We start from the raw sequence: 7505 nt of genomic DNA, 5'->3' as shown, positions 1-7505 counted from the left end.
TAAAAAGTACTAGTTAGATGACATACCTTTTGATGTAGCTTGATGTCTTAAAGCTTTAAGAGCTTAGCCCCAATAGTGTGGAAGCCTCAAATGGAATCACAAATCACCAAAACACCTTGGAAGACTTTAGAGATATGGATACTTGGTTCTCTCTAGTGAAATTGGCTAGCCCTTCTTAGTGTACCACACACTAGTGCCAATTTCACCAACCAAGGACATCTTTATATAGTATGGAGGATTAGGGTTAAACCCTAATACCAATGACCTTTCATTTCCTAGGATCCATGGGTTAAACACTCCATGGAATATACATGAAAGCTTAGCCCAACCTAAATGAACTTGGCCCATTCCATATATATAAGAGTCCATATTTAATTAGTTCCTTTTGATCACTTAATTAATTATAAATTAATTCTTGATCAATACTAATTAAATAATATGATTCCATATTAATATATTAGAACTTATAATATATTAATATTAATCATAAACATACTATTCTCAAAAGATTATCCATATAAATTGTGTCAGTGAAGTGCAACCCAAATGGACCATGCCGGGTCGGGTCAAGTACATACCAAATATAGTTATGGACTTAGACATTAATCCAACAACTACCTGTATGGTACTAAAAGCACGATCTTTATAGACCATAAGAGCCTACAACACATATTCAACCAGAAGGAACTCAATATGAGACAACGACGGTGGGTCGAGCTACTCAATGACTACGAATACAAAATTCGTTATCATCCGGGTTAAGCTAATGTAGTAGCAGACGCCCTAAGTCGGAAAGAATATTCTGGTCGAAGAGTCAGATCACTGACTATGACTATCCATTCGCATCTGTCCACACAAATTAAGGAGGCTCAGCTCGAAGCTTTGAAACCTGAAAATGTGGCGGGTGAGTCCTACGAGGGATGGAGAAGAATCTAGAAGTCAAGGGTGGCAGAGCCTTATTCCTCATGGACCGGATCTGGACACCGAGACACGGTGGCTTCAGAGACTTGGTCATGACCGAGGCGCACAACACTTGATATTACGTCTACTCGGGTTCAGATAAGATGTATCTGGATCTTAAAAAGCTATACTGGTGGCCAAACATGAAAGCAGAGATTGCTACCTTTGTGAGTAAATGCCTTACTTGCGCAAAGGTTAAGGTCGAATACCAGAAACCATCGGGCTTACTTCAACAACCAGAGATACCAGAATGGAAATGGGAACAGATTACTATGGACTTCATAACCATGTTTCCCAAGACAACGGGTGGACTTGATACCATTTGGTTCATCGTCGATAGACTGACCAAGTCTGCACATTTCCTACCAACCAAAGAGACTGACAAAATGGAGAAGCTTACAAGAACTTACATTAAGGAAATCGTACGACTGTATGGTGTCCCTATATCCATTATCTCGGATAGAGATAGTAGATTCACTTCAAGGTTCTAGCAGTCGCTGCAAAGTTCCCTGGGGATGAGGCTGGACATGAGTACAACCTACCACCCACAGACCGACAGACAAAGTGAGAGAACGATACAAACACTGGAAGATATGATGAGGGCCTGTGTGATTGATTTTGGGAAAGCATGGGATACTTATTTACCCCTTGTCGAATTTTCCTATAACAATAGCTATCACACGAGCATAAAGCCTGCTCCATTTGAAGCCCTCTACGGCCGAAAGTGCAGATCCCCTATGTGCTGGGCTGAGGTAGGTGACACACAGTTAGCTAAACGACAAGTTTCTGACAGCACTCTCATAGGTCCGAAGATCATTCAGGAAACGACAGAGAAGATCATTCAAATCCGTGAACGACTGAAAGCCTCTAGAGACCGACAGAAAAGCTATGCAAACAAACGAAGGAAACCTTTGGAATTTCAGGTGGGAGACCGCGTCCTTTTGAAAGTCTCACCCTGGAAGGGCTTAATACGGTTCGGAAAGCATGGGAAGCTAAATCCAAGGTACATAGGGCCTTTTGAGATTCTTGCCCGGATCGTCCCTATAGCTTACAAACTCAATCTACCGCGCGAACTCAGTAACATACATTCTACATTCTACATCTCCAACTTGAAAAAGTGCCTGTCCGACGAGACTCTCGTAATCCCACTCGACGAGATCGAGATCAACGAGAGCCTCAACTTCATGGAGGAACCTGTAGAGATCATGGACTGTGAGGTCAAGCGAATAAAGCAAAGCCGCATCCCGATAGTGAAGGTTCGCTGGAACGCCAAGAGAGGACCGGAGTTCACATGGGAGCGCAAGGATCAGATGAAACTGAAATATACTCACCTTTTCGCTTAGTTTTGTAGCCATCTACTGCTTAAACTCTAATTTCAGGACGAAATTCCCTCTAGCGGGGGGATGATGTGACAACCCGAAATTTCTTCCTTGTACAAAAGACTAATTTAATCCAAGTTAAACTCATTTTGCTAATTGCTAACATTGTTTGGGGTCTAATGGAGTTTTCTAAACCTAGTAAAATTATGGTAGGAACCTAAAAACGGGATAACATAATGCATATCAAGCACAATCGGGCAAAACACTCCAAAACATGGAGTGTGCGGCCACACACCCAACCCAGCCACACACTCCTACCTGTATAAGTCAGCCTTAGTCATTTTTGAACACTTTTCCCACTCCTTCAAAGCTGGAAAACGTTTTTCTCTCAAGTATCATCCAAATCTTCATCTTGTTCTTCATAAAAGTAAGTAATACTTCCTTTGATATTTTGATATTTAAACATATCTAGCCTTCTTCCCTACTTTGATCCATGAAAACACATTTTTGGTGTTAGATCTTCAAGAACACCAAGAACACCAAGAACACACACTAAGTTTTGGACCCTAATCACCCTTTTCAAGCCTCTATAACGTGTATATACTTGCTATACTTGGTTATGTGTAAAGAACACTTGATGATATGCTTGAAAAACTTGAGTTTATCATCTTCATAAAGGGGGTGCGGCCGCACACCTTCATGGTGGCCGCACACACCCTTTTTAGGTCCCAAAATAGCAATAAACTCCTTATAAGGCTAGAACAGGAAGTGAGAAACCTTCCTAGATGGGTCTAAAGCCTTAAAATACGTTTTAACACACTTCATAGGTAGTGTGCGGCCGCACACACACCCTGGCCGCATACATACCAATATGGTGTATTTTGACCATACACTTCCTTATATAGCCATACACCCCTTTTATACAATCATATATGGTTGTAATGCTTCAATATAAGTGTTTACTAGTCCCTAAGGTGGTCCCAATTCAATAATTAGTTGTTTCAAACACTAATTGTATAATTAAATATGTCGTTATATGGGTAATAGGATCCGTTTGTGCTCAAGTCCGCGATTGACACTCAACTTCCTAAACCAAGCCTATAGTCGCATCACTCACTAACAGGTGAGTTCATACCCCCTTAATTAACTTTATATATGTTTTAAATGCTTTTATAGGAGAGAATACAATTTGAATCATACTTGATATTGTATCAACCACATGTTATTAATGACTAATACACCAATGGATTTACTATGCTTTAAACTGTCTTGTCAACAAAACTGCTTCAAAACGATTTCCAAACACTTTTACATGTTAAATTCTTTATAAAACTTAGTTTCCGTTTCCAATTCAATACATTCAAAACTCTTTAAACTTATATATTGTCAAATCATGTCCAATATATATATATATATATATATATATATATATAGTTATATAAATAAGGTTTGAAAGACTTAGGACTGATAATAGGCTCTAATTCTTCTTCCTTGTTTGGTTGTGGACTTAGAGTCCCCTATTGTTTGTCCGAGTGTCATTTGATCCTTAGTTATATATCATGTGTACATGTTTGGACATAAAATCTTCCCATCTTATTTCAATACACTCAATTATACAAACCATCTATCTAGTAAACTATAATAGGTATAGTTTAGTGATATACTAATTACTACTTCTAGTACTATGAAACATACAATGAGTCGATTCATACACGAGTCAGAACGTACAATTGTGAGGATTGAACAAGAACATACATATACATATACATACACATATACAAAGAGGAGAACATATACTTATACAATTACAAGTAAATAGAGGAAACATACACAAACCTAAAGATTAGAATATGAGATTTACTTCTACATGACGCGGATTCCACCATTGTCATGTTGGTAACAAGAGTCTCCTGGAGGGAGAGCGGGCATTGTGTGTATAGATCTTTACGGGCAGACTATCCCGCATCCTGACTATTAGCTACAGTCTTAGGCCGAGCAAGCCGATGGGGTGACAAATGTCACATTATTTTCGGCGTCTTTCATCGTTGAGTTTCTTCAACCGTTAATCAGTATGGTTACAAATCTCACATTACCTTATAATTCAATGGCTTTAAGGTAAGCAATATTAAACTAGTTTACATATACAAACTACAGTCTATAATATTTTCCCTAATGCATTTTCCTTGAAACGTTTTCTAGATAAACGATAATGTACAAACTATTTTTGAAAATGATAGTTAAGCTTGGGAAAGATACATACTTTACAAACAAACAAAACGAACATTCAGTCTTGGAAGAAGACTTCAGTTTTAGTAGGAAATATCGGATTTTCTAGGATAATACGAACATTTTTACAAATAGCTTTATCAACATTTTCATACAACTAATGACACTAAAATGCTTGTGAACTCACCAGCTTTAATACTGATAAACTCTTTCAAAATAACTTGTATTCTCAGGTCATCAGTGGACAGGTACCGATGCCAGCTTTTGAGAAGATGGAGCACATACAAGACTTATATTTTATTTTGATTCATATTTTGGTGTCTTATAATCCATAGAACACACTTGTATTAATATTATATATTTAATGCTATTGATAATGTTGTTTACTTGTTTACTATTATACTGTGTTGTGATACTTTACATGACGTCCTCCGCCCCAGAACGTTTCCTCCGTTCTTGGTTTTGGCATGTGATAGTTATGATTATCATCATTCAAATTTTTAATATCCCCTTTATCTTCCAAACTTGCTCTATCCTCCTCTTGGACATCCGCATCATCCTCCATAACTGCTTCAAGAAAAGACAAATGTGCATCCTTAAAGTTGACACGGTCTTTAACAGCCTTGTTTTCCTTAAGAGGATTCTTCAAGTAATCATGCAAAACGTGCACATCTGGTTCACAAAGGGTATGAATGGCTTGTAGATTATCATTTCCATTAGATTGGGAACTTTCGCATGTACTCGTCGAGTCAGCACATACGACTCGGTGAGTCAACGAGTCTTTAACACTTTTAAGGCTTTCTTTGCAGTCAGCTTCTTTGATCAGCCTTTCTATCCTCTCCAGATCTCCCTTGGCATCAAAATTCTCTTCCATGGATAATAAGAATTGGTTTGGATTGACCTCTTGCAAGTAAGCAAGCTCTCTCTCCAACACTTCATCATCTAAAATCACTGAGGAAACCTTATCTTCTTTTGACTCTTTGGGATTCTCCTTTTTCTCAGCTTCAAAAATTATAGAATCATCTCCAACCCTTAATGTTAGCGTAGATTCACGCATATCTACCAAAGCACAAGCGGTATTCAAGAATGGTCGCCCAAGAATGATTGGTACTTGAAAGTCTTCCTTCATGTCTAATATTATTAAGTCAACCAGAAATACTAATTTATCAATTTTGATAAGGAGATCTTCTCATACTCCCATTGGATGTACTATCAATTTATCGGCTAAATGAATCTTCATTGGAATTGGTTTTGGGAATGGAAGGTTTAACTTTTATAAGAAGGAATATGGCATAATATTAATACTTGCCCCCGAATCGGTCAATGCTCGTATGGTCATTATGTTTCCAAATTGACAAGGTACGATGATGCTCCCCGAATCGTCCCTCTTTTCTGGCAGTTTACTCAGCACTATTTCAACAACTTCTTCTATATTTATTCTAGTGGAAAGATGTTTTTAAGTAAACTACCATATTCCGGTGTTTGTAAAATCGTTTCCATAAACGGAATATTTCATTGGAGTGCCTTTATGTGCTCCATAAACCTCTTATATTCTGCTCATCAGGCATGGATCGGATTGGAAATGGAAAAGAGGTTCGGTAAGGCTTCAAAAGAGAGTAGTTTTTGTCATCAGGTTGTCGACTTGTTGAGTGCACGTTGGCGACTCGACGAGTCATGTCGGGTTTACTTGAATTCCAGCTAATTTCTTCTTCTTTTCGCTTCTTGTTGGGATTCTTCTGGATAGAGGTCAGAGGAGTGTAAATTTGCTTAGAATCTGTTGTTATTGCATTCACATGCGCTATTCTTCGATTTTGCTCGGTATTGCTAGGAAGTCCACCGGGTGCTCTTTGGTTAATTTGTTATGCAAGATGGCCTAGCTATTTTTCAATGTTATGAATAGATGGTTGCTCATTCCTAAACATATTTTGTTGATCCTTCATCATAGTTTGATGTTATCTAAGTATATTTCTTTTCTCTTTCATTTCAGCATCTGTATCATTGTGCTTCTTCTCAGACGCAGCTACAAATCTTGTGAACATATCTTCTAAGTCAGCTTTCTTCTCCAGCACCGGTTTCTCTTTTTGATAAAAGCCCCTTTCTTTTTGCTTAAATTTCTCCTCCTTTGCTTTTTTATACTCATCATAAGGAAGCCAATCCTTCTTGGGTTTCTGCCAATTGTCATCATACCTATCACCACTTGAATAGTACACTTGCACCCTCTGGTTCCCGTTCTCATCAAGATCATAATCCTTAGTGAGATGAGGTCCTCTACAATTCTCACAACCGACCATAATGGCATGGATGGATTGGTCCATCTTAGTCATTCTTCAATCCAAACTCTCTAGTTTAGCCATCATTGCTGCTATGCTATCATTAACTGAGTTCACCGCCCCCTACTTAGCTTACTCCGTGGGTTATGATATTCTCTAGAGTTCTTAGAGAATTCTTCAATTAGCTCTTTGATTTCCGGGGTTGGCTGCTTTGTGAGAGGTCCTTGCGAATCAAGGAGTTGCCTTGTGGTCACATTCACTCCATCATAGAAAATGGAGACTTCTTGTTGGCTATTTAGATCGTGATGTGGGAAATTCCTTAGTAAACCTTTATATCTCTCCCATTCCTGATAAAGGGACTCTGCAGCTTGCTGTTCAAAGTTAGCTATGGCTTTCTTCAACTTGGTTATTTTTGAGGGAGGGAAAAATTGATCAATAAATTCTTCTTTCATCTTAGCCCATGTAGTGATGGATCTGGGAGGGAGTGATTTGAGCCAATTTTTCGCAGCTCCTTTGAATATGACGGGAAGCATACGAAGCAAAACGGTTTAACGAGGCACATTCAGAACATTGAAGTAATTGACTACATCTTTGACCTCGTCTAAGTGCTTGTAAGTGTCTTTGTGATCTTTCCCGTAGAAGGGATTTTCCTTAAGTTGAGCAAGTATCTGCCCCTTTAGCTCGAAAGTGGCGGTCACGGGAATGATGGGTTGTACTAGTCCTGGTCCTG

At 38.6% G+C, this 7505-nt stretch overlaps 1 non-coding gene across 1 annotated transcript; it reads left to right on the top strand.

The window, feature by feature from the left end:
• The first annotated feature begins 7072 nt into the window (after window positions 1–7072).
• LOC145096429 (small nucleolar RNA R71) lies at window positions 7073–7179 on the top strand. The gene has a single exon (XR_013703839.1). It is a non-coding gene; the product is annotated as a small nucleolar RNA R71 (small nucleolar RNA).
• Window positions 7180–7505: the final 326 nt, after the last annotated feature.

The sequence above is a fragment of the Lactuca serriola genome, chromosome 3 (genome assembly GCF_051521515.1).
Source record: "Lactuca serriola cultivar US96UC23 chromosome 3, Lser_US96UC23_V15, whole genome shotgun sequence".
NCBI lineage: Eukaryota > Viridiplantae > Streptophyta > Magnoliopsida > Asterales > Asteraceae > Lactuca > Lactuca serriola.
This window is presented reverse-complemented; position numbering and strand designations above follow the sequence as displayed.